Genomic DNA, 27,998 nt, shown 5'->3' on the forward strand with positions numbered 1-27,998 from the left:
ACATCAGTCTCTCCCCTCAGGTCCATGAAGGCACACTGCCAGACACATCAGGCTCTCTCCAAAGGTTCATGAAGGCACACTGTACAGCACATTATACCCACTCCGCAGGTCTATAAGGCACACAGCACATCAGGCTCTCTCCACAGGTCTATGAGGCACACTGCCAGCACAGCACATCAGGCTCTCTCCAGAGGTCCACGAAGGCACACTGCCTGCACAGCCCATCAGTCTCTCTCCACAGGTCCATGAAGGCACACTGCCAGACACACCAGGCTCTCTCCAAAGGTCCACGAAGGCACAATGTACAGCACATCATACCCACTCCGCTGGTCTATAAGGCACACTGCACAGCACATCAGGCTCTCTCCAGAGGTCTATAAGGCACACTGCCAGACACATCATGCTCTCTCCAAAGGTTCATGAAGGCACACTGTACAGCACATCATACCCACTCCACAGGTCTATAAGGCACACTGCACAGCACATCAGGCTCTCTCCACAGGTCCATGAAGGCACACTGTCAGACACATCATGCTCTCTCCAAAGGTCCATGAAGGCACACTGTACAGCACATCATACCCACTCCGCTGGTCTATAAGGCACACTGCACAGCACATCAGGCTCTCTCCACAGGTCTATAAGGCACACTGCCAGCACAGCACATCAGGCTCTCTCCAGAGGTCCACGAAGGCACACTGCCTGCACAGCACATCAGTCTCCCTACACAGGTCCATGAAGGCACACTGACAGCCACATCAGGCTCTCTCCAAAGGTTCATAAAGGCACACTGTACAGCACATCAAACCCGCTCCACAGGTCTATAAGGCACACTGCACAGCACATCAGGCTCTCTCCACAGGTCTATAAGGCACACTGCCTGCACAGCACATCAGTCTCTCTCCACAGGTCCATGAAGGCACACTGCCAGACACATCAGGCTCTCTCCAAAGGTTCATGAAGGCACACTGTACAGCACACCATACCCGCTCCACGGGTCTATAAGGCACACTGCCTGCACAGCACATCAGGCTCTCTCCACAGGTTTATTTTATTTATTTTAAAAGTTTTATATAGCGCTAGCTTGACCCGTAGGTATCAGAGCGTTTACATAACATACTGTAAAGAAAAACAGATGGAAATTGCATTACATAGTAGGCAGGCAGTAAGGAAGCAAAACCAGGGTTAAAAAAATACAGCATGGAAGATTAGGTGGTTAACACAGTCAGGTCACCAACTATCCTTGAATTTCAAGAGAGACGAGTAAACTCGGATATTGATGTCTAGGTTAGCTGACGTTGGTCAGGAAAATATCTGTTAAGAAGATGGATTTTCAGGTCCCTTTTGAAACAGGAGAAGGAGGGGTTGCATCTGAGGACTCTAGGGATAGCGTTCCACATCCTGGGAGCGTTGCCAGAGAACGATCGGTATTGTGTGGTTTTCTTTTTCAGTTTCGGAGGAATAAGGAGTGAGTTGGAGCTTCTCAGCGTTCTGGATTAACCTGCTCTTACTAGTTTGTTGTTGAGGTAGTTAGGGGCCGGAGAGTGAAGGGTTTTGTGTGTGATGCAGGCCAGTTTGTAAATACACCTCCCTTCCATGGGAAGCCAGTTGAGAGCTAGAGTGATGTGATCAAATCTTTTTATTCCAGATTCGAGTCGAGCGGCCATGTTCAACACTGCCCTTAGAGGGGCTAGTTGAGCTTTTGGAGTCCCTGTTAGGATGGTGTTCCCGTAGTCGATTTTAGAGAGAACTACTGTCTTAAGGTCATCATGGGGAAGAAAAGGTTTCAATTTCTTAAGGTGTTTTAGAGAGAAAAGAGCACTTTTTGCAGAGTTTTGATGTGGGCCTCCAAAGATAAGTTCTTGTCAATGGTGATGCCTAGAGACTTAACTGAGTCGGATAGGACGATGGGGCAGTTTAGGGTGACCAGATTCTTGAGCCACTCGTGGATTGGACAATTGTCGCTTTTTTGGAGAAAATAGGATTAGTTCTGTTTTATCTGGGTTGAGCTTTAGGTGGTTAGCATTGAACCAAGTTTGGATCTCGGTTAGAGTGGCATTGAGGTGTTGGATGTCACTGGGAGACTTGATTTTGAAATAGATTTGGGTGTCATCAGCGTAAAGGTGGTAATTCACTCTGGCTTTTCTCAAGATGATTGTGAGGGGCTCCATGAAAGGATTGAAGAGGGCCGGGGAGAGGATCGAGCCTTGCGGGACCCCAAGTGTGACTTATGTTGGCTTCGAGAGACAGGAATTGATTTTAATTTGTTGCGAGCGGTGTTGAAGGAAGGAGGTGAACCATTTTAGTACTGTGCCATTGATGCCGGAGCGCTTCGACATGGTCTCCAGAAGCGCTGGATGATTTACTGTGTCGAATACCGCAGATAGGTCAATAAGGATGAGTAGGCAGGCATCACCTTCATCTAAAGCCTTGTGAATATCGTCAGAGACGTTGAGCATAGCTGTTTCCGTGCTACAGCCTTTCCTGAATCCTGATTGAAAGGTGTCGAGGTGGTTGATCACATCAATGTGTTTGTTCAGTTGGTGGAGAACGCATTTCTCCAATGTTTTTGCAAGGAATGGGAGGTTGGAGATAGGTCTGAGGTTGTTGAGATTATTAGGGTCGGCCCCTGGTTTTTTGAGAATGGGTGTGATTTGTCCAAGTTGAAGGGAGTCTGGGACACAGCCTGAGGTGAGAGAGGCGTTGATGATTTTTGTCCAGAAAGGGGAAATGGTGTGGTTAAGTTATTTTATGATTGTGGATGGGATGGGGTCCATAGTGTGGGAGGAAGGTTTTAGGTTAAAAATTATACTGAAAACCTCATTTTCCGACATTAGCTCAAAGTTGGATCAATGCGCATTGTTTTTTAGCTGGAGGCAGACCTGATTGTCCTTGGTAGGAACTCTTTCTGTATGATCAGGGGTGGTTAGAGTGGGGCAGGTTAAGAGGGAAGGAGGGTTAGAGGTTTGGATGAATGATTGATCAATTTTCGAGACTTTATTAGTGAAGAAGGTGTCAATTTCTTCACAGCGCTCATTGGTGGCTTTGATTTCTTGAGAGGGAGTGCAGTTAGTTTGGCTTTTGACAATGTTGAAGAGTTCTCTCAGTCTGTTTTTCGCCAGATCTAGTTGGCTGCGGAAGAAAGACGCCTTTTCACTGAAAATATGTTTTTTGTATGCTTGCCGAGCAGATCTAAGTTGCGCTAGGTGTAAGGTCGCGGGGTTTAGTCTCCAAGACCTTTCCGTTTGTCTGAGTTGACGCCTTTCCTCATTCAGATCCACGTTAAACCAGGGTTTATATTTGGTTCGCCTCAATTGTTTGAGTTTGAGAGGAGCTACTTGGTCTAGAACCTCTGTCATTTTTTAGTTAAAGTGTGTAGTGAGGTCATTGGCCATCGATGATGAGGGTTGGAGTTGAAGATGGGCATGAATCCTGGATTCAAGTTCGGATAAAGGGATTGCTTTGATATTTCTGGTCCAGTGTTATGGTTTGTCATGACGAATAGGTTGGTGGAAGACAAGTGCATCAATCTTGAACAGAATGTGGTGGTGGTCGGACCAGTCAATGGGAGAAATCGCTCTCAGAGAGACCAGATCATTGTTGGTAATGATCGCATCCAGTGTTGCACCTTTGAAGTGAGTTGGTTTATTGCAGAGTTGTTTGAGGTTGTATATTTCAAGTAGGTTGGATAGGTTCTGGGTAGTGGAGTCTTCTGGGTCGTTCCAGTGGATATTGAGGTCCCCCAGGAACACGTCTTTAGTGTCTGTCATGGAGAACCGTGATATTAGGTCTGTTAGTTCTTCGGGGAAAAGGGTACGCTCTCCAGGAGGATGGTAGATGGTGTGGAATTTGATGGGTGAGGTGCCCTTGGTAGTGAGTTCTACACCCAGGTATTCAAACGATAGGTATTCTGCAGGTTTAAATTTGGTAATCTGCAATCCTGCCTTGTGGATGATGGCTAGCCCTCCCCCCGTTTTGATCGGTCTGTCTTGTCTGATGATGGTGTACCCTGGAGGGGTGAGAATGTCAAGAATGGGGGAGGAGTGGACATTGAGCCAGGATTCAGTGAGGAAAGCGATGTCAATTTCTTCAGCGAGTAGAACTTCAGCAATGTCTGTGGCGTGTTGTACTGCTGATCTGCAGATGAGGAGCATGCAAGAGAGAGGACGGGGAGCCTCGATGATGGGGGGAGTAAGGTGGATAGAGGAGTATTGAGCAGGAGGTCTAGGCGAGTGGACTATAAGGCACACTGCCTGCACAGCACATCAGTCTCTCTCCACAGGTCCATGAAGGCACACTACCTGCACAGCACATCAGTCTCTCTCCACAGGTCCACGAAGGCACACTGCCTGCACAGCATATCAGGCTCTCTCCAGAGGTCCACGAAGGCACACTGCCTGTACAGCACATCAGTCTCGCTCCACAGGTCCACGAAGGCACACTGCCAGACACATCAGGCTCTCTCCAAAGGTTCATGAAGGCACACTGCACAGCACATCATACCCGCTCCACAGGTCTATAAGGCACACTGCACAGCACATCAGGCTCTCTCCACAGGTCCATGAAGGCACACAGGTCCACACTGCCTTTGGAGCTCACTTAATATTTAGGTGAGGAAAACACTCATAGGAACACGGACACGGCAAAGGGCACTAGAGACAAATCTTTATGGTCCGCCAAAGAACTCTGATCCTGGCCCTCTAAAAAGTAATTAGTCTAACACGCTGTAGGCGTTCCTGTAAGAACTGGCTCATGAATCCCTCTAGCGTGTCTCCTTGATATGATTAATGCCCAGGCTTGTGAGCAATTTATACTGGCCTGAATGGAAGCTAAGAACAAAGACGGTGGTCAGCTCTGCACGACCGTCAAGCCAGTGGTAAGTCAGGAGCACACTGCCTGTGGTGGCGGCACATTTTGTGAGGTTTGGGATGGACATAGACTCTTGGACCCTAAGACCTCCTCAGGAAACCTTTTTATTTTGGTGGTTCTGGATCCTGCCAACACTTCCCCAGAGGCTGTGCCCGCTGCACCTGCAGTGCCCAGGGCCTTGATGGGTATTTACACTCAAGTAGAACTCCAGAGGAAACTAGTCCTGCAGGCATGGAAGGATCCAGCACTACTGTAGAGTGACCTATAGGTTTTCTGCTCAGCACCACCCTTGGGGGGTTTGTGAAGAGATTCAAGCAGTTCTGCCACCAAGGGAATTCTTAGGGCACTGGAAGAATGGGAGGAGGAAGTGGGGTGCCTTTATGCCAGGCCTCAGGCATACCCCTAAAGATACCCTGAGTGATGCATTTGGTTCTATTGCCCTTGTTCTGGTGCCGGTTCAGACCAAATGTTGTTCCTGCACTTTTAATGTGGTATCGATGTCTACATAATCTGGAAATATCTCTGCAGAGGGGCACCAACACCAGTGCTGTCTATTTAATCTGGCAATGTGTTGGCACTTCCGGCACAATGATGCGCCCGTTATCTGCTTTGGAAAGAGGAAAGTCTAAGTAGGTCTACTGGGAATCAAAGGTATGAGCTGCAGGTTGGAAACAAGTCTCTAATAGAGAAATACAACTTAATGAGCTATCCTTCCCGCTCAAATCTCGAAAACAGTAGTTCTTAACCTGTGGTCCGAGGACTCCTGGGGATCTGTGAGGCCTACTCAGGGGGTCCATCACTGTTTAAAAACATTAAATGAGATTACAATTATTAAATTAAAATGAATAAAGTTTATACACATAAAGAAGCAAAACTGAAAATGTTAAAACTGCTATATTTTGATATTTGAGCACTTGCTTGGTTCATACTTGTTTTTGTACTTTTATGGATTGTTTTGAAGCTCAAATCATAGAAATTGCCTGAGATGGTGGTAATGGCTTCCAATAATGGTACTGTTAGGGTGCCAGCTTACAATAATGGCTCAGTGGGTGTCCCGCTTTCCAATAACGGCCCAGTTGGGGTCCCAGATTCCAATATCGGCCCAGTACTGTGTCCCACCTTCTAACAATGGTCCAGTGGGGGTCCCAGCTGCCAATAACAACCCAGTGGGGTCCCAGCTACCAATAAGGGCCAAGTCGGGGTCCTGGCTTCCAATAACAGCCCAGCTGGGGTCCCCGTTTCATTGGCGACAGGGACATAGGAACATTATAAGCGGTATAAAGATTCAATTTAATGTAGCGCTTGCTGCCAAAGTTTACACTTCAAGTAGCTTGTCAGTAGCAGGTGTTACTTTATGGCAGTCATCCTTTTGAAGAAGGAAAGGCTGGTGAATTTAGCTGGGATTAGAACCCGTGCCCTACATACTGCACACACATTTCAGAAGCAAGGTTTGTAACCCTCTGAGACAATCGACAAGCCTGAAAGCGTGATGTCTGATGTTTTCAGAGAGGGGGTGCTCAGCGCCCTCAAACATTGACTCGCCTGCCGCAGACTTGGCGCTTCTCCCGGGCGCCTCCTCCCCCTTAGCTAACTTCCAGGCTCTCGTCTGCCTCACCCAGCCCCTGGTGCCAGAGAGCTCAGCTCTCACGGTGGCTCCGGCTTTAAACACTGTTGCTGGCCACGCCATTGGCGGAGCAGATTCCGACTCAATTAGGTTTTTGTGTGCCGACGTGCAACAATGAGGTCATTATGTGCCTACGTGGCTGTCCAGGCGCTTTTCTTTCAAGACTTTTCCAGGGTAGCTTGAAGTTTGCTGGGGTGGGGCTGGTTTTTGTTCCAGAGACTTCGTAAATCCGCCACACGTCGGGCCGCGCCTGTTTGTTCGCAGACCGTGTACCCTCAGATGACTCACCCGAGGTGTTTAGTCTGTCTTCACAGCATGTGTCATGTCTACACCACACTCTCACTGTCTCCACTGCGGCCAAAGCTTGGCAGGTTTGGCAGGTGGAGGCAAAGTCTTATTCCCCAGTGCTTTTTTTATGACCAGTCGAGAATAACAATTTTTATTAGTGCTTCGAGAATCGTACAACAGTTTTGCATTTCTAAGCACTGTAAATATCAAGACTTATTATACCCCGATTTGTAGGTACCTCAGAGCAGATTTTGTAAGAGATCACGTGGTGTAGGGCTGCGTGACAACAAGGAGCAGATTGAGGAAACGTTCACGGAACGCAGTACAAGGCAAGCTGCTAGGCTGTGTGGCCTGCACAGGAGAGCTGAACAGAGCCATATTTACAAAATACATGCCAACATTTCAGAAGAGGAAAGTGGGAGATTGTGTCAAAATAATCAGCAGAATGTATTTCTCCCATTGACTTCCGGTGAGGCGTGAATCGGGTTTATTGTCAGACGGGACAAAACGTAAATATACTTGTCTTCCCCTACCTGTCAGGAGCACGGCGAGAGCTATGGCAGGCAGAGACAGCATGACACAAATGTTGTGCACTGGCCTGCAGCAGCATATTACTGCTAGTACCAGCTTGCTTCTGAGAAGTGCCGGTAATCTCCATTAAAAGTATTACGCCTCTCTTGAGAAGTGCAGGTACTCTGCCTCGCAAAACAAGCATTTACAATGCAATGGTCTCGGCATTGTTAAAGTTAGAGCTATTGGCATTGCTCATGACATTATTTTTGTTTATGTTTTTGTTTTTAAAACATTTAAAGAAACGGCATTGTTATTTACAATGTCAATAGCTAATCACTCTCAAAAGCGAGACCTATTGCATTTGCACCCACACACAGAGCAACACACACAAATAGAGCCACCCGCACACACAGAGCCACCCACAGAGAGCCACTCACATAGAGCAACCCACACACAAATAGAGCCACCCACAGAGCCACCTACACACACACACACACACACACACAGAGTTATTAAAAGGTGTTTATGATGGCGTGACAATCGTCTGCTCTAAATACACAAACACAACCGATATAGACATTCGCCGCAAAGCACGGATACACATTAGGGTTTTTATTATCTTTAGTAAAGTTTTATTTTCTTACAGCCTCACAAGCACGCACAAGAAAGGCACACAAACTTCAACAAACACACATTTGTGCATATGAGTGCACCTTCGTTGGCATAAGGAACCGCGCTCAACGCTTAAACGCATTTCTATATCCAAAATCATCCTAACACAATAGTTAACACAACCACAACGCATGCGTGCATTTTGCAGCACATATAACGGCATAACACTGACACCACGTGAACCGGTGGTTGCAGGTGGCACTCACCGGCACTCATTTTTTATTTTTTGATCTGCCCTGACTGCCCAGCAGGACACGCTCTTTCCAGGGCAAAAGTAAACTGGCGAGTGTGCAAAGTCTGCTCCGGGGAAGATCACGCAACTAGTGCCCCCTTTTGTACCGCTTTGTTCGCCATAAGTTGGCAGGGTATGCTCAGACGTGAGTCCCTTGCTCACTTTGCCACTGGATTCAAGCAAGCCTGGCTGAAGATGGTTGAAATGCCAGAAACCGGTTCTAGGAAGCTTGTTTCCGGTCCAGGCAAGGCATGGCTTGGCAGTTTGGGCTGGACTGTTCAATGAGGCACAGGGTCAGACTGATTTGCATATGGCAATGTCTGAAGTGGGGTGGCAAAGTGGGCTAAAGAACGGTGTTGGATCAAACCCAGATCTGTTGACTGGGTGTGAGTGTTTGATTGGTTCTGATGCTCCGTCCATCACCACCCCCTTTTGTACCGCTTTGTTCGCCATAAGTTAGCAGGGTATGCTCAGACCTGAGTCCCTTGCTCACTTTGACACTGGATTCAAGCAAGCCTGGCTGAAGATGGTTGAAATGCCAGAAACCGGTTCTAGGAAGCTTGTTTCCGGTCCAGGCAAGGCATGGCTTGGCAGTTTGGGCTGGACTGTTCAATGAGGCACAGGGTCAGACTGATTTGCATATGGCAATGTCTGAAGTGGGGTGGCAAAGTGGGCTAAAGAACGGTGTTGGATCAAACCCAGATTTGTTGACTGGGTGTGAGTGTTTGATTGGTTCTGATGCTCCGTCCATCACCACCCCCTTTTGTACCGCTTTGTTTGCCATAAGTTGGCAGGGTATGCTCAGACGTGAGTCCCTTGCTCACTTTGCCACTGGATTCAAGCAAGCCTGGCTGAAGACGGCTGAAATGCCAGACACCGGTCCTAGGAAGCTTGTTTCCGGTCCAGGGAAGGCATGGCTTGGCAGTTCGGGCTGGACTGTTCCCATGAGGCACAGGGTCAGACTGATTTGCATATGGCCATGTCTGAACTGGGGTGGCAGAGTGGGCTAAAGAACGGTGATGGATCAAGCCCAGATCTGTTGACTGGGTGTGAGTGTTTGATTGGTTCTGATGCTCCGTCCATCACCACCCCCTTTTGTACCGCTTTGTTCGCCATAAGTTGGCAGGGTATGCTCAGACGTGAGTTCCTTGCTCACTTTGCCACTGGATTCAAGCAAGCCTGGCTGAAGACGGCTGAAATGCCAGAAACCGGTCCTAGGAAGCTTGTTTCCGGTCCAGGGAAGGCATGGCTTGACAGTTCGGGCTGGACTGTTCCCATGAGGCACAGGGTCAGACTGATTTGCATATGGCCATGTCTGAACTGGGGTGGCAGAGTGGGCTAAAGAACGGTGATGGATCAAACCCAGATCTGTTGACTGGGTGTGAGTGTTTGATTGGTTCTGATGCTCCGTCCATCACCACCCCCTTTTGTAGCGCCTTGTTTGCCATAGGTTGGCAGGATATGCTCAGACGTGAGTCCCTTGCTCACTTTGCCACTGGATTCAAGCAAGCCTGGCTGAAGACGGCTGAAATGCCAGAAACCGGTCCTAGGAAGCCTGTTTCCGGTCCAGGGAAGGCATGGCTTGGCAGTTCGGGCTGGACTGTTCCCACGAGGCACAGGGCCAGACTGATTTGCGTATGGCCATGTCTGAAATGGGGTGGCAGAGTGGGCTAAAGAACGGTGATGGATCAAACCCAGATCTGTTGACTGGGTGTGAGTGTTTGATTGGTTCTGATGCTCCGTCCATCACCACCCCCTTTTGTACCGCTTTGTTCTCCATAAGTTGGCAAGGTATGCTCAGACGCGAGTCCCTTGCTCACTTTGCCACTGGATTCAAGCAAGCCTGGCTGAAAACGGCTGAAATGCCAGAAACCGGTCCTAGGAAGCTTGTTTCCGGTCCAGGGAAGGCATGGCTTGGCAGTTCGGGCTGGACTGTTCCCATGAGGCACAGGGTCAGACTGATTTGCATATGGCCATGTCTGAACTGGGATGGTAGAGTGGGCTAAAGAACGGTGATGGATCAAACCCAGATCTGTTGACTGGGTGTGAGTGTTTGCTTGGTTCTGATGCTCCGTCCATCACCACCCCCTTTTGTAGCGCTTTGTTCGCCATAAGTTGGCAGGGTCTGCTCAGACGTGAGTCCCTTGCTCACTTTGCCACTTGATTCAAGCAAGCCTGGCTGAAGACGGCTGAAATGGCAGAAACCGGTCCTAGGAAGCTTGTTTCCGGTCCAGAGAAGGCATGGCTTGGCAGTTCGGGCTGGACTGTTCCCATGAGGCACAGGGTCAGACTGATTTGCATATGGCCATGTCTGAACTGGGGTGGTAGAGGGGGCTAAAGAACGGTGATGGATCAAACCCAGATCTGTTGACTGGGTGTGAGTGTTTGATTGGTTCTGATGCTCCATCCATCACCACCCCCTTTTGTACCGCTTTGTTCGCCATAAGTTGGCAGGGTATGCTCAGACGTGAGTCCCCTGCTCACTTTGCCACTGGATTCAAGCAAGCCTGGCTGAAGACGGCTGAAATGCCAGAAACCGGTCCTAGGAAGCTTGTTTCCGGTCCAGGGAAGGCATGGCTTGGCAGTTCGGGCTGCACTGTTCTTATGAGGCACAGGGTCAGACTGATTTGCATATGGCCATGTCTGAACTAGGGTGGCAGAGTGGGCTAAAAAACGGTGATGGATCAAACCCAGATCTGTTGACTGGGTGTGAGTGTTTGATTGGTTCTGATGCTCTGTCCATCACCACCCCCTTTTGTACCGCTTTGTTCGCCATAAGTTGGCAGGGTATGCTCAGACGTGAGTCCCTTGCTCACTTTGCCACTGGTTTCAAGCAAGCCTGGCTGAAGATGGCGGAAATGCCAGAAACTGGTCCTAGGAAGCTTGTTTCCGGTCCAGGGAAGGCATGGCTTGGCAGTTCGGGCTGGACTGTTCCCATGAGGCACAGGTTCAGACTGATTTGCATATGGCCATGTCTGAACTGGGGTGGCAGAGTGGGCTAAAGAACGGTGATGGATCAAACCCAGATCTGTTGACTGGGTGTGAGTGTTTGATTGGTTCTGATGCTCCGTCCAACACCACCCCCTTTTGTACCGCTTTGTTCGCCATAAGTTGGCAGGGTATGCTCAGACGTGAGTTCCTTGCTCACTTTGCCACTGGATTCAAGCAAGCCTGGCTGAAGACGGCTGAAATGCCAGAAACCGGTCCTAGGAAGCTTGTTTCCGGTCCAGGGAAGGCATGGCTTGGCAGTTCGGGCTGGACTGTTTCCATGAGGCACAGGGTCAGACTGATTTGCATATGGCCATGTCTGACCTGGGGTGGCAGAGTGGGCTAAAGAACGGTGATGGATCAAACCCAGATCTGTTGACTGGGTGTGAGTGTTTGATTGGTTCTGATGCTCCGTCCATCACCACCCCCTTTTGTACCGCTTTGTTCGCCATAAGTTGGCAGGGTATGCTCAGACGTGAGTCCCTTGCTCACTTTGCCACTGGATTCAAGCAAGCCTGGCTGAAGACGGCTGAAATGCCAGAAACCGGTTCTAGGAAGCTTGTTTCCGGTCCAGGGAAGGCATGGCTTGGCAGTTTGGGCTGGACTGTTCTATGAGGCACAGGGTCAGACTGATTTGCATATGGCAATGTCTGAACTGGGGTGGCAAAGTGGGCTAAAGAACGGTGTTGGATCAAACCCAGATCTGTTGACTGGGTGTGAGTGTTTGATTGGTTCTGATGCTCCGTCCATCACCACCCCCTTTTGTACCGCTTTGTTTGCCATAAGTTGGCAGGGTATGCTCAGACGTGAGTCCCTTGCTCACTTTGCCACTGGGTTCAAGCAAGCCTGGCTGAAGACAGCTGAAATGCCAGAAACCGGTCCTAGGAAGCTTGTTTCCGGTCCAGGGAAGGCATGGCTTGGCAGTTCTGGCTGGACTGTTCCCATGAGGCACAGGGTCAGACTGATTTGCATATGGCCATGTCTGAACTGGGGTGGCAGAGTGGGCTAAAGAACGGTGATGGATCAAACTCAGATCTGTACTGGGTGTGAGTGTTTGATTTGTTCTGATGCTCCATCCATCACCACCCCCTTTTGTACCGCTTTGTTCGCCATAAGTTGGCAGGGTATGCTCAGACGTGAGTCCCTTGCTCACTTTGCCACTGGATTCAAGCAAGCCTGGCTGAAAACGGCTGAAATGCCAGAAACCGATCTTAGGAAGCTTGTTTCCGGTCCAGGGAAAGCATGGCTTGGCAGTTCGGGCTGGACTGTTCCATGAGGCACAGGGTCAGACTGATTTGCATATGGCCATGTCTGAACTGGGGTGGCAGAGTGGGCTAAAGAACGGTGATGGATCAAACCCAGATCTGTTGACTGGGTGTGAGTGTTTGATTGGTTCTGATGCTCCGTCCATCACCACCCCCTTTTGTACCGCTTTGTTCGCCATAAGTTGGCAGGGTATGCTCAGACGTGAGTCCCTTGCTCACTTTGCCACTGGATTCAAGCAAGCCTGGCTGAAGACGGCTGAAATGCCAGAAACCGGTTCTAGGAAGCTTGTTTCCGGTCCAGGGAAGGCATGGCTTGGCAGTTTGGGCTGGACTGTTCAATGAGGCACAGGGTCAGACTGATTTGCATATGGCAATGTCTGAACTGGGGTGGCAAAGTGGGCTAAAGAACGGTGTTGGATCAAACCCAGATCTGTTGACTGGGTGTGAGTGTTTGATTGGTTCTGATGCTCCGTCCATCATCACCCCCTTTTGTACCGCTTTGTTTGCCATAAGTTGGCAGGGTATGCTCAGACGTGAGTCCCTTGCTCACTTTGCCACTGGGTTCAAGCAAGCCTGGCTGAAGACAGCTGAAATGCCAGAAACCGGTCCTAGGAAGCTTGTTTCCGGTCCAGGGAAGGCATGGCTTGGCAGTTCTGGCTGGACTGTTCCCATGAGGCACAGGGTCAGACTGATTTGCATATGGCCATGTCTGAACTGGGGTGGCAGAGTGGGCTAAAGAACGGTGATGGATCAAACCCAGATCTGTACTGGGTGTGAGTGTTTGATTGGTTCTGATGCTCCATCCATCACCACCCCCTTTTGTACCGCTTTGTTCGCCATAAGTTGGCAGGGTATGCTCAGACGTGAGTCCCTTGCTCACTTTGCCACTGGATTCAAGCAAGCCTGGCTGAAAACGGCTGAAATGCCAGAAACCGATCTTAGGAAGCTTGTTTCCGGTCCAGGGAAAGCATGGCTTGGCAGTTCGGGCTGGACTGTTCCCATGAGACACAGGGTCAGACTGATTTGCATATGGCCATGTCTGAACTGGGGTGGCAGAGTGGTCTAAATAACGGTGATGGATCAAACCCAGATCTGTTGACTGGGTGTGAGTGTTTGATTGGTTCTGATGCTCCGTCCATCACCACCCCCTTTTGTAGCGCTTTGTTCGCCATAAGTTGGCAGGGTATGCTCAGACGTGAGTCCCTTGCTCACTTTGCCACTGGATTCAAGCAAGCCTGGCTGAAAACGGCTGAAATGCCAGAAACCGATCTTAGGAAGCTTGTTTCCGGTCCAGGGAAGGCATGGCTTGGCAGTTCGGGCTGGACTGTTCCCATGAGACACAGGGTCAGACTGATTTGCATATGGCCATGTCTGAACTGGGGTGGCAGAGTGGTCTAAATAACGGTGATGGATCAAACCCAGATCTGTTGACTGGGTGTGAGTGTTTGATTGGTTCTGATGCTCCATCCATCACCACCCCCTTTTGTACCGCTTTGTTCTCCATAAGTTGGCAAGGTATGCTCAGACGTGAGTCCCTTGCTCACTTTGCCACTGGATTCAAGCAAGCCTGGCTGAAAACGGCTGAAATGCCAGAAACCGATCTTAGGGAGCTTGTTTCCGGTCCAGGGAAGGCATGGCTTGGCAGTTCGGGCTGGACTGTTCCCATGAGACACAGGGTCAGACTGATTTGCATATGGCCATGTCTGAACTGGGGTGGCAGAGTGGTCTAAATAACGGTGATGGATCAAACCCAGATCTGTTGACTGGGTGTGAGTGTTTGATTGGTTCTGATGCTCCGTCCATCACCACCCCCTTTTGTAGCGCTTTGTTCGCCATAGGTTGGCAGGATATGCTCAGACGTGAGTCCCATGCTCACTTGCGCACCACGCCCACCAAGACGGACAACAGCAACCACCTCAAGTGCATCCTGCTCAACACCCGCTCCGTCCACAGACACGCCGTGGAACTCTGGAACCTCCTCGACACTGCATCTCCAGACGTCGCCTTCCTCACGGAAACCTGGATGAACGACTCTTCAGCCCCCGACATCGCCATTGCCATCCCGGACGGCTACAAGATCATCAGGAAGGATCGCGTCAACCAGACCGGAGGAGGCATCGCCATCGTACACAAGAGCACCATTCGCATCTCGACTGACTCCATCGACGTATTCAACGCCGCCGAATACCTGCACTTCCAGATCCACACCGACCCCAAGACTACCCTCAGAGGCACCCTCATCTACAGACCCCCGGGACCACGCGCACAGTTCTGCGAAGACATCGCCGACTTCATCAGCCCTCACGCCCTCCCCTCCGCCGACTACATCCTCCTCGGGGACCTCAACTTCCACCTGGAGAGCAACAATGACCGCAACACCACCGCCCTGTTGGATAACCTCGCCAACCTCGGACTTCAGCAACTGGTCAACACCCCCACCCACTTCGCCGGCCACACGCTCGACCCACTCTTCTCGTCCAGCAAGCACGTCACCTTCAGCCACTCCACCGGACTTCACTGGACCGACCACAGCTGCGTCCATTTCAGCTTCAGAAAGAACACGGTCCACCATCACCCGAAGCAGGCTCCCCACAGAAACTGGAGCAAGATCACCGCCGACCAGCTCGCCACCTCCCTCAGCCAGAGCCCACCTGTCAGGACCACGGACCCTAACACAGCTGCCCTCGACCTCACGCAGTGGCTGACCTCCTGTGCCGACGACCTCGCGCCACTGAAGAACCCCCTCACCAGGCCCAGAAGCAAGAAGGCCCCCTGGTTCACCGACGAACTTAAGGACTCCAAGAAGGCCTGCCGCACCCTCGAGAAGGCCTGGCTCCTCAACAAGACCGCCGACAACAGAATAGCACTGAAACTCGCCACTCACAGACATCACCAGCTCATCCGCACCACCAAGAAGAAATCTCTGCGGGAACGACTGGACAAGAACGCCCATGACAGCAAGGAGCTCTTCAACATCGTCAAGGAGTTCTCCAACCCCAGCACCGGCAACAACGACATCACTCCCTCACAGGACCTCTGCGACTCCCTCGCCTCGTACTTCCACCGCAAGATCGCCAACATCCACAACAGCTTCGACATTTCACCCCCGCACCCATCGGTCGTACCTTCGCACCCCGCCGCCACCCTCCAGACATGGACCGAGGTGACCCCCGAAGACACGTCACGCATGATGAACACCATCCACTCCGGATCTCCGACCGACCCGTGCCCCCATCATGTTTTCAACAAGGCAGCCTCTACCATCGCACCCCACCTCCGAGACATCATCAACACCTCCTTCAACACAGCAACTTTCCCGGAGAGCTGGAAGCACGCCGAACTCAGCGCTCTGCTGAAGAAACCAACAGCGGACCCGACCGACCTCAAGAACTTCCGCCCGATCTCGCTCCTTCCTTTCCCCGCCAAAGTCATCGAGAAGGTCGTCAACAAGCAACTGGCAGCCTTCCTCGAGACGAACGGATCCCTCGACCCATCACAGTCCGGATTCAGAGCCAACCACAGCACCGAGACCGCCCTCATCGCAGCCACCGACGACATCCGAGCCCTGCTCGACAACGGCGAAACAGCGGCACTCATCCTCCTAGACCTCTCCGCAGCATTTGACACTGTCTGCCACCGCACACTAGTCCAACGCCTCAACGACACCGGCATCCAAGGGAAGGCTCTGGAATGGATCATCTCATACCTCTCCGGCAGAACACAGAGAGTACGCCTCCCTCCGTTCCGCTCCGAGGCCACCGAAGTCATCTGCGGCGTCCCGCAAGGATCGTCGCTCAGCCCCACTCTCTTCAACATCTACATGAAAGCCCTCGCTGCCATCGCACGCCAACACAACCTCAACATCATTTCCTACGCCGATGACACCCAGCTAATTCTCTCCCTCACCAGAGACCCCGACACCGCCAAAGCCAGCCTGCACGAAGGGATGACAGACGTCGCTGAATGGATGAACATCAGCCGCCTGAAACTGAACACGGACAAGACAGAAGTCCTCATCCTGGGACCATCACCCTCCGCATGGGACGACTCCTGGTGGCCCCCGGCACTAGGCACCGCACCTGAACCGACGGACCACGCACGCAACTTGGGCGTCATACTGGACTCCTCCCTATCGATGACCAGACAAGTCAACGCCGTCTCCTCAGCTTGCTTCCACAACCTCCGCATGCTCCGAAAGATCTTCCGATGGATCCCAACCGAGACCAGGAAGACGGTCACCCACGCTCTCGTCACCAGCAGACTAGACTACGGAAACACCCTCTACGCCGGTACTACGGCCAAGCTTCAGAAAAGACTTCAGCGTATTCAGAACGCCTCCGCCCGACTCATCCTGGACGTCCCCCGACGCAGCCACATCTCGTGCCACCTGAGAGACCTGCACTGGCTCCCGGTCAACAAGAGGATCACGTTCAGACTCCTCACCCACGCACACAAGTCCCTCCACGACCTAGGCCCAGGGTACCTCAACAGCCGCCTCACCTTCTACACGCCCACCCGCCGGCTACGTTCCGCTAACCTCGCCCTCGCCGTCGTCCCTCGCATCCAGAGAGCCACCGCTGGAGGAAGGTCATTCTCCTACCTGGCAGCTAAGACTTGGAACTCCCTACCCGTCCACCTGCGGATGACCCAGGACCACCTGGCATTCAGGAAACAGCTCAAGACCTGGCTGTTCGAGCAGTAGCAGACCCCCTTCCCCAAGCGCCTTGAGACCCTTACGGGTGAGTAGTGCGCGATATAAGTTCCATGATTGATTGATTGACTTTGCCACTGGATTCAAGCAAGCCTGGCTGAAGACGGCTGAAATGCCAGAAACCGGTCCTAGGAAGCCTGTTTCCGGTCCAGGGAAGGCATGGCTTGGCAGTTCGGGCTGGACTGTTCCCATGAGGCACAGGGCCAGACTGATTTGCGTATGGCCATGTCTGAAATGGGGTGGCAGAGTGGGCTAAAGAACGGTGATGGATCAAACCCAGATCTGTTTACTGGGTGTGAGTGTTTGATTGGTTCTGATGCTCCGTCCATCACCACCCCCTTTTGTACCGCTTTGTTCTCCATAAGTTGGCAAGGTATGCTCAGACGTGAGTCCCTTGCTCACTTTGCCACTGGATTCAAGCAAGCCTGGCTGAAAACGGCTGAAATGCCAGAAACCGATCTTAGGGAGCTTGTTTCCGGTCCAGGGAAGGCATGGCTTGGCAGTTCGGGCTGGACTGTTCCCATGAGACACAGGGTCAGACTGATTTGCATATGGCCATGTCTGAACTGGGGTGGCAGAGTGGTCTAAATAACGGTGATGGCTCAAACCCAGATCTGTTGACTGGGTGTGAGTGTTTGATTGGTTCTGATGCTCCGTCCATCACCACCCCCTTTTGTAGCGCTTTGTTCGCCATAAGTTGGCAGGGTCTGCTCAGAGGTGAGTCCCTTGCTCACTTTGCCACTGGATTCAAGCAAGCCTGGCTGAAGACGGCTGAAATGGCAGAAACCGGTCCTAGGAAGCTTGTTTCCGGTCCAGAGAAGGCATGGCTTGGCAGTTCGGGCTGGACTGTTCCCATGAGGCACAGGGTCAGACTGATTTGCATATGGCCATGTCTGAACTGGGGTGGTAGAGGGGGCTAAAGAACGGTGATGGATCAAACCCAGATCTGTTGACTGGGTGTGAGTGTTTGATTGGTTCTGATGCTCCATCCATCACCACCCCCTTTTGTACCGCTTTGTTCGCCATAAGTTGGCAGGGTATGCTCAGACGTGAGTCCCCTGCTCACTTTGCCACTGGATTCAAGCAAGCCTGGCTGAAGACGGCTGAAATGCCAGAAACCGGTCCTAGGAAGCTTGTTTCCGGTCCAGGGAAGGCATGGCTTGGCGGTTCGGGCTGGACTGTTCCCATGAGGCACAGGTTCAGACTGATTTGCATATGGCCATGTCTGAACTGGGGTGGCAGAGTGGGCTAAAGAACGGTGATGGATCAAACCCAGATCTGTTGACTGGGTGTGAGTGTTTGATTGGTTCTGATGCTCCGTCCAACACCACCCCCTTTTGTACCGCTTTGTTCGCCATAAGTTGGCAGGGTATGCTCAGACGTGAGTTCCTTGCTCACTTTGCCACTGGATTCAAGCAAGCCTGGCTGAAGACGGCTGAAATGCCAGAAACCGGTCCTAGGAAGCTTGTTTCCGGTCCAGGGAAGGCATGGCTTGGCAGTTCGGGCTGGACTGTTTCCATGAGGCACAGGGTCAGACTGATTTGCATATGGCCATGTCTGAACTGGGGTGGCAGAGTGGGCTAAAGAACGGTGATGGATCAAACCCAGATCTGTTGACTGGGTGTGAGTGTTTGATTGGTTCTGATGCTCCGTCCAGCACCACCCCCTTTTGTACCGCTTTGTTCGCCATAAGTTGGCAGGGTATGCTCAGACGTGAGTTCCTTGCTCACTTTGCCATTGGATTCAAGCAAGCCTGGCTGAAGACAGCTGAAATGCCAGAAACCGGTCCTAGGAAGCTTGTTTCCGGTCCAGGGAAGGCATGGCTTGGCAGTTCGGGCTGGACTGTTCCCATGAGGCACAGGGTCAGACTGATTTGCATATGGCCATGTCTGAACTGGGGTGGCAGAGTGGGCTAAAGAACGGTGATGGATCAAACCCAGATCTGTTGACTGGGTGTGAGTGTTTGATTGGTTCTGATGCTCCGTCCATCACCACCCCCTTTTGTACCGCTTTGTGCGCCATAAGGTGGCAGGGTATGCTCAGACGTGAGTCCCTTGCTCACTTTGGCACTGGATTCAAGCAAGCCTGGCTAAAGACGGCTGAAATGCCAGAAACCGGTCCTAGGAAGCTTGTTTCCGGTCCAGGGAAGGCATGGCTTGGCAGTTCGGGCTGGACTGTTCCCATGAGGCACAGGGTCAGACTGATTTGCATGTGGCCATGTCTGAACTGGGGTGGCAAAGTGGGCTAAAGAACGGTGATGGATCAAACCCAGATCTGTTGACTGGGTGTGAGTGTTTGATTGGTTCTGATGCTCCGTTCATCACCACCCCCTTATGTATTGCTTTGTTCGCCATAAGTTGGCAGGGTTTGCTCAGACGTGAGTCCCTTGCTCACTTTGCCACTGGCTTCAAGCAAGCCTGGCTGAAGACGGCTGAAATGCCAGAAACCGGTCCTAGGAAGCTTGTTTCCGGTCCAGGGAAGGCATGGCTTGGCAGTTCGGGCTGGACAGTTCCCATGAGGCACAGGGTCAGACTGATTTGCATATGGCCATGTCTGAACTGGGGTGGCAGAGTGGGCTAAAGAACGGTGATGGATCAAACCCAGATCTGTTGACTGGGTGTGAGTGTTTGATTGGTTCTGATGCTCCGTCCATCACCACCCCCTTTTGTACCGCTTTGTTCGCCATAAGTTGGCAGGGTATGCTCAGACGTGAGTTCCTTGCTCACTTTGCCACTGGATTCAAGCAAGCCTGGCTGAAGACAGCTGAAATGCCAGAAACCGGTCCTAGGAAGCTTGTTTCCGGTCCAGGGAAGGCATGGCTTGGCAGTTCGGGCTGGACTGTTCCCATGAGGCACAGGGTCAGACTGATTTGCATATGGCCATGTCTGAACTGGGGTGGCAGAGTGGGCTAAAGAACGGTGATGGATCAAACCCAGATCTGTTGACTGGGTGTGAGTGTTTGATTGGTTCTGATGCTCCGTCCATCACCACCCCCTTTTGTACCGCTTTGTTCGCCATAAGTTGGCAGGGTATGCTCAGACGTGAGTCCCTTGCTCACTTTGGCACTGGATTCAAGCAAGCCTGGCTAAAGATGGCTGAAATGCCAGAAACCGGTCCTAGGAAGCTTGTTTCCGGTCCAGGGAAGGCATGGCTTGGCAGTTCGGGCTGGACTGTTCCCATGAGGCACAGGGTCAGACTGATTTGCATCTGGCCATGTCTGAACTGGGGTGGCAAAGTGGGCTAAAGAACGGTGATGGATCAAACCCAGATCTGTTGACTGGGTGTGAGTGTTTGATTGGTTCTGATGCTCCGTTCATCACCACCCCCTTATGTATTGCTTTGTTCGCCATAAGTTGGCAGGGTTTGCTCAGACGTGAGTCCCTTGCTCACTTTGCCACTGGCTTCAAGCAAGCCTGGCTGAAGACGGCTGAAATGCCAGAAACCGGTCCTAGGAAGCTTGTTTCCGGTCCAGGGAAGGCATGGCTTGGCAGTTCGGGCTGGACAGTTCCCATGAGGCACAGGGTCAGACTGATTTGCATATGGCCATGTCTGAACTGGGGTGGCAGAGTGGGCTAAAGAACAGTGATGGATCAAACCCAGATCTGTTGACTGGGTATGAGTGTTTGATTGGTTCTGATGCCCCGTCCATCACCACCCCCCTTTGTACCGCATAAAAATGCACGGCAATGGAATGTTTTGGTTGCTTCAGACTGGAGCGAGGGTTAGGACAGGATTCGGCTGGGGGAAGAAGCAGGTCTGTCACCTCGTCCAGGTCCAAAAAAGTCTCTTTTTATTTGTTAGCTACTCGCCGTCTGTAGGATCTGACAAATATGGGGGCTGCGCCGTCTGCCTGCCCTGCTGAGAGTGTGACACCAGCGGAGACTCTCTCGTCCTCGGGGACACAGCGCCACCTCTGGACGCTGCAGGAAGCGCACCCCCCACAAGGCCAGCTCAAGTTGGAAACGTTCTCTCCGACTCCGGTGTGGAGAGGATTACATAATGTGCATAATTTTAGTCAGAACATGTTCTTAGTTTGCAATATTTTTGCATTCCTCTCAGGGAATTTACGGCAGCAAAAAAAAAAAAAAAGACAGATTCCACATGTTTTGAATTACCAGTTTCGAAACCGGAGGTGCGTAGGTTTAAAGGTTCTAGGATTTTGAGTCACAAACTAGTGGATTCTGTGAGTTGTGGTCTTCGTTTCAGTGCAATTAAATACGACTTGCACATTAGAAAACAACGGTTTAAAACATGAAATGTCTGTATTAGAATTGTTTATTCAAAGTTTACTTTTAAAATCAACATTAGGGCAAATGTTAATCATTGCCCCTCATTTACGCAGCACCGACCTTTTACTGCTCCCCTCTTTCTGAAGCTTGTCTGTTACTGCCATACCACGTTTCCCAGGTCCATGAGCTACTAGCTACTCCATTGTTTGAATTCCGGGACTTGTAATCGTGTTTTTCCGGAGAAACCTGGCAGCTGTGCAGTTACACTGCCTGTAGGAAAGGCATAGACTGTTCACTTTCAGGCATCTTTTTCGATTGATTCACCTTAAGGCAGGAAAAGAGCAAAGTGCCGCTGGACGGATTCCCATCAATTAATAAAAGTCAGTGCTTTCATTGTGAAAAAATACGTGCAGGTACTCACCAAAGCAAGCCATGTACCAAAGGTGGAGTTTGGGCCGGGGCTATGGTATGTGCACAGCCTGAGAAGACAGGGGGAGGAGACCAGAGCAGCAGCCAGACACGGGAGCACCGAGGGAGCCGAGAGCATGGGGAGAGGACGAGCACACCACTGCCTTTCTCCGAGGTCAAGCAGAAATGCCTCGGAGAAACGCAGCGGCGTTTTCGGATTCGGGGGCGTGTTTTTCTTTCTCTCCTCTTGCCATTGGCTGGAATGTTTACATTCCAGAGGAGAGAAAGAAAGTAAAAAACACGCCCCCGAATCCGAAAAAGACGGGGCTTGTTTGGAGAGACAATGCTCTTCTCCAATGGCTGACTAGTATTTCAGAGGCCAGCCAATGGAGAAGAGGCGAAAAAAAGGGGCGGGTTAAAGCCCCACTGCTAACATTAAATCTGGGAGCGAGACTGCGCAAGCGCAGCCTTCGAGCCGAGACCTAATAAAAAAGGTAATGCCCAAGCTCCACTCATGCCTACCCGAAGCAGTGTAACGCAACACAGCGAAAGACGCTGTGTTACTTTATATTGCAATGCCTCACAAGAAGACGCCAATCGGTCCTTTATTGCTTTTTAAATCCCGAGCAGCATTTTGCATCGTGGTTGCAGCAAAAAACGAGTGCAACCAAAAGCAAAATGTTGGAAAATATGGGCCTGGTTTATTGCATTCTGGAGCAGATAAATTTACAGCAACGTGATTCTCACCACATGTTAAGCCGTGATGATGACAATGCCAGCGCGTTCCAAAATCGCAATGCAGCATGGTTCCATGGTGTTGAGAGGGATGTTGCATGACGCAGACTAACACACAACTGTACATGGCCAGGATGCAATATGCTATGATGGAGGAGCGTCACCCCACTTCTTTCAAGCAGTGCGAAAAGCGGAAACATAACATGATAATAACTTTTAGTTATTATCATGTTATATTTCCTTTGAGGGTGGGTGGAGCTGCTCTGCTCACGGAGCAGGGCAGGGGCGGAGTGGGTTACCCACTCAAGTGGGCAGTGACTGTTTGGTCGGCCCTCTCAGGCTGCCCAAAGCAGTCATGCGCACTTTCCTGTTCTCCATGCAGGCTGCATTACAGCCTGAATGGAGAACATGCCCACGTCTGCAGTCCCGGGCTGAGCACCGTGTCACAGCGCTTAGACCAATCACAATGCTGGGAGGGAGCCTGGTTCCCTGCTTCCTGTTCTTGGAAGTGGACTCTGGAGAGAACACAGAAGACTCGGGGCCCAGCCTCGAGGTAAGTTTAAAAAAAATCTAAGCCCAGAGGCGTTTGGCAGAAAAACGTTTCCATGTAAAAGTTTATTGATGCCGTCGTTCACGTCAATGTTCATCAGCTGCCTAAATTCAGTAAATATGGGCCTCGGTTTACAAAACCTTGAAAACTGGGCTATAGGCGAGGGTAGATATCAGCAAGATATAACCCAGCGTTTAACTCGCTGAGCTATGCTGCTGGCTAAATAAGCATGGGTTGGTAAACAACAACAACATATCCACTTAATTACCTGCAACTGTTCCAACATGTTGTTGTATCAAAGCCCTAAGGAAGCCGATGGACATATTTTTTTAACACCTAATTTTTTCAGGTGTGTTTTCTTAACACAGTACAAGCACCCCACGTCATCAGTGCACTTTAAAAAGAACAGGTGGACAGTAAGAAAGACGAAAATTAACTGCCCTGACTCTTTGCACCACCTACTGCTAAGTACTCGGCTCCCACCCACAGCAATCCCCTTCCCCACCCCTTTATGTGGAGCCCCCTTCTCTTTTACCCCTTTATTAAAGGGTCTCTGTACATATGCTTTTGAATACACATTCATTCTTTACATTAAGAGTGCGCTGCAGCTTCGTACTCTATTGTAACAGTGCGCTGCAACGGCGCTGCTGCGCTTGTTTTACCTCCTGCCCCACATTATTTGAGCGCTGCAAGGACGTGACTGCACGTCTTTTCACTCCTGCCCTACATTAGCTGAGTGATTTGAGGCCTATCACGTGGTTTTCAGTATGCATAGAGTCCGAGAGGAGGACTAGAGAGTTAGGGTGTGGAAGCACATGCCCACTATGGGGTGGTATACCATATTGGCTCTTGAGAAAACTGGCCAGTGGCGGCCGGCATGGTACAGGGGTGGGAGGAAAAAGAAATCACTTACATGTTCGCCACGTCTCTCCTCCAGCTCTCCCATGTCACCTCTCTTCTGCTCCTCAACCAGGAAGTACCCAGTTTCCCCAAAGCCAATCACAATGCTGCAATGTAGCGTTTTGATGAGTTCCCCAAAGCCGATCACAATGCAGCATTGTGATTGGTCTGAACGCCATGGTTTGGTGCTCAGACAGGGACTGGGAGCCTGGGCATGTTCTCTACCCAGGCCGTAATGCAGCCCGAATGGAGAACATGCAAAGTGAGCCTGACTGTTAGTCCAGGCCAAGACGGCCGGCCAAACCATCGTGCACACTTTAGAGTGCAACACCCACTCCTCCTCCCGCACGCCACGGGAGACAAGCCCACCCTAACCTGGCGATACTAAAAGTACGATTATCACTTTTGTTATCATCATTTTATTTCTTATTTTACATTGCTCTACAAGCAGTGGGGCGATGCTCCGCCGCCTTAGCGGAGGAGCCGCCACTGAAGCTGACAGGATAAGATCTGCCCCCATGAAACAGACCCTTGTTGTGCAGTTTAGTCTCACCCTTGATAAGTATCGCTTGGCGTTCAGGGCCAGTCAGAAGCAATGACAAAAATCTTTATGAATTCATCAAGTAAGGCTGGGCGAAAGGAATTAAAGTAAAGGATTAAAAAGTGCTTTATAATTTGATCATGGAGCATATACTGAGCACTTGTTTTACAGAGTTGCGCCAGCACCTAATTGATTGCTTGCTCACTGCACCCAGAGAGCCTGGATCCTTTGGATCAGTAGCAGAGTGTCCAGGGAGGTACCTGGGGGGACTACAAGATAGGTGGGTCAGGTCCCCCTCAAACAGAAGGGTGACAGATATAGGGAAACCCAAAAGGAATTCTCCAAAGGCCACCAAACGAGCTTTCTGAAGAAGTAGTCCCAGTAATCCACAGACCGAAAGGAGGCTCAGGGGTATTCCCCACTGAGGCGCTTTGAGTTTTACCAGATGGTGCACAAGAAAGGCGGTGCGATCTGCCTCTGCAGAACCAATTCACCCCCTGAGGGGTCCAAACTCGCTATTGTAAGTGCAGTGCAGGTGGAGGAGGTGGCTCCAGTTACTTTGGGGGCAGGGAGAGTGCAGTGGTGACCCTAGTGTCAGTGCATGAGAGGGAGAGAGGGTGCCTCAACATCAAATATCTGATAACACTAAAAAGTACAGGCAGTGGCTCACCATCAATGGGCAGAGTGTGGAGGTCCTAAGAGAATTTAGAGTCAGCATGACTAGTGTTAGCTGTCATCTGGTATTGTCAGAGCAGGCTATCCCTAATGTAGCAAACACAATAAGATGATGGACGGAGCGCTGACTCTTTTCAAACATTCACACCCACTCACTATTAGATCTGAGTTGAATCCATCATCGTTCTTTAGCTCACTTCACCACCCCAGTTCAAACCCAGCCATATGCAAATCAGTCTTGACCCTGTTCCTCATGGGAAATGTGTAGTAAATGTGCCAGACTAGATGTAAGAAGAGTAGAAGTTTATTCAGCGTATTACATCTTTCTTCAAAGGAGGCACAGGAGTAACTGACTAGAAGATTCAGAGAACTCCAGTGACCTCATTCCATTCCATCTTCAGTCTTCCAATCGGCACATCACCCACATCTCCCTTTTTATGAAAACAAAAATAAAATCACATAAAACCTAACAAAGCATACAGCCTTTTTTTCTCACAAAATACATGACATTTCCCCCACACATCTCCCTTTAAACTAAAACAATTTTTTTTGCAACATTTCAATTTATGATAATAAATCATAGGTTGAATAGTGAAAAGAGTCACAGTAAGGAGAGGCTTTCCTTTTTAAAGTTTTTTTACCGCTATCCTTTACCTTTGTTGTATCCTATAATCATGAACAGATTATCCGCTTAAAGGGGTCATGACCCTCCTACAGTGTTTGCTGTAGAGGCAACAGATTGGCAAGCTGCAGGGAGTGTATACTCCTGCATGTTACTTAATTCAAGGTCCCTTATTAAAAACAAATATGAATTTGCTGATTTTATGATCCAACATGACCCAGACATCACCTTTCTTACAGAGACCTGGGCAGATATCCACTCTGACCCAGATTTCAAAATTGCCATCCCTAATGACTTCAAAATTAAAAGGCTGGAGAGAACAGATAAGAGAGGTGAGGGGATTGCAATTGTGTTGTTCAGCTCAATTAATGCTATCTTTCAACCCATATCCCACCTGGACTGCGAAGCCCTCAGATTTAGCACTCATACACGTTTCAGTGACTATTAGTCTACCGACCACCAGGTCTAAGGGCCAATTTTATCCCAAAAATTCAGGCCTTCATGGAATTCTGCATAAATTACTCAAGTTTTACAATTGTAGGTGACTTCAATTTTCAGCTTGAGCTTTTAACCAACTTGGATGCAGATTTCTTGGTCAATACTCTTAAGAGTTTCAATATATACCAGTTAATATAAGAACCCAACCATCTGGCCAACCACACTCTGGAAGGAATTTTCACAAATAATCAAGAACTAAAAGTAGATAAAGTCTTACCAGTTATATGGTCGGACCATAAGGCTATCTTCTTCTCAATTAAGGTTCCCTTTTATGAAGCTCCATGTAACAATAAAGCCAGAACTGCTAAGTGCTGGACCTGCACCAGTCTTAATGCTGAGGCACTGAAAGATATTCTCTCTAAATCAAATCCTGTTCCAGTTAATAATGTGACTAATGCAGCAATCAACTGTACACACTGGTTAGACATAGCACTCCTTAGATTGGTACCGGATAAAACATTCAAGAGTTATAGGAAAAATCCATCAGCCCCACGGTTCTCGCAAGAATTAAAAACCGCACAAGAATACTGTCCAGAAGAAAAAATTAAGTATAAAAAATCACTCACAAAGTATAAGGAATTAATTAAAGCAGCAAAGACTAAGGGCCCCATTAGGATTGCGGGCAGATCGCCACCGCAGGGCCGGCGGTGACCACCACCGGCCCAGCGGTAGTGATCTGCCTGCCGGATTACCATATTACTATGGTGAGGGGCTCCGCGGCGGACGGTAAGACCGTCCGTCGCTTTAACGCCGGTCGGATTTCTGACCGGGTGGAAGAGGGCCTGAATATGGTGGCGGTGCCTTGCAGGCACCGCCATCCATATCAGGATGTGGCATATTTCATGCCTTTCTATGGCAGAGACACCGCCATGGAAAGGCATGTGGTATTTGCTACGGGTGCACTGGGGGGGTACCCATGGTACCCTCAAACATTGGCATGGACAAGGTGGTAGGCACCGCGCGGTGCCTGTCACGTTGTGCATCTCAATGCACAACGTCCATTCACAACATTGTGGCAGGCGGTGCTGTGAGCACCACCCCCACAATGTTGTGAATGCGGGACCGCCGCACCACTGGCAGCCGGTGTTGGCACCGCTAGGGTGGCGGGCGGACTCTGGGGCCCTTAGTATTTATCTGGAAAAATAAGCTCAGCAATAAATTCTACCAGAGAACTTTTTAAAACAGTTAAATCTTTGTCTAAATGGAACAACAGTAATATCTTCAATCCTGACAAATCCTTCTGCAACAATGGCAGATTTTTTTCAACTTAAAGTTGATTCTATATTTCAAGCGTTTTCCTCCTCCTTGTACAGATGGTGGTTCAGTCCAGGTTGAGGTACTGAACTCCGAATTAGATCCTGAGCCTCCAGACAAACCTCAATTTGAAAGGTTCTCTCCTCTTACTAAGGAAAAAATAATCAGTCTCTTTAGTTCAGTCAAATCCGGGGCCCCTGCGGACCCCGGTCCTCCTCAGGTTATTAACTTAGTGGCCAGCTCTGTTGCCCGACCACTTATGGACTTATTGAATGAAATATTGATTACAGGGCAATTTCCGATCATATGGAAGCAGGCATCCATCCTTCTGTTGGTGAAAAAACCCTCATTGGATCCAAAGATGGTGGAAAGTTACAGACCCATATCTCGCCTCTCTTTTTCTGCCAAGATATTAGCGAAGACAATG

The sequence above is a fragment of the Triturus cristatus genome, chromosome 9 (assembly GCF_964204655.1).
Source record: "Triturus cristatus chromosome 9, aTriCri1.1, whole genome shotgun sequence".
NCBI classification, from domain to species: Eukaryota; Metazoa; Chordata; class Amphibia; order Caudata; family Salamandridae; genus Triturus; species Triturus cristatus.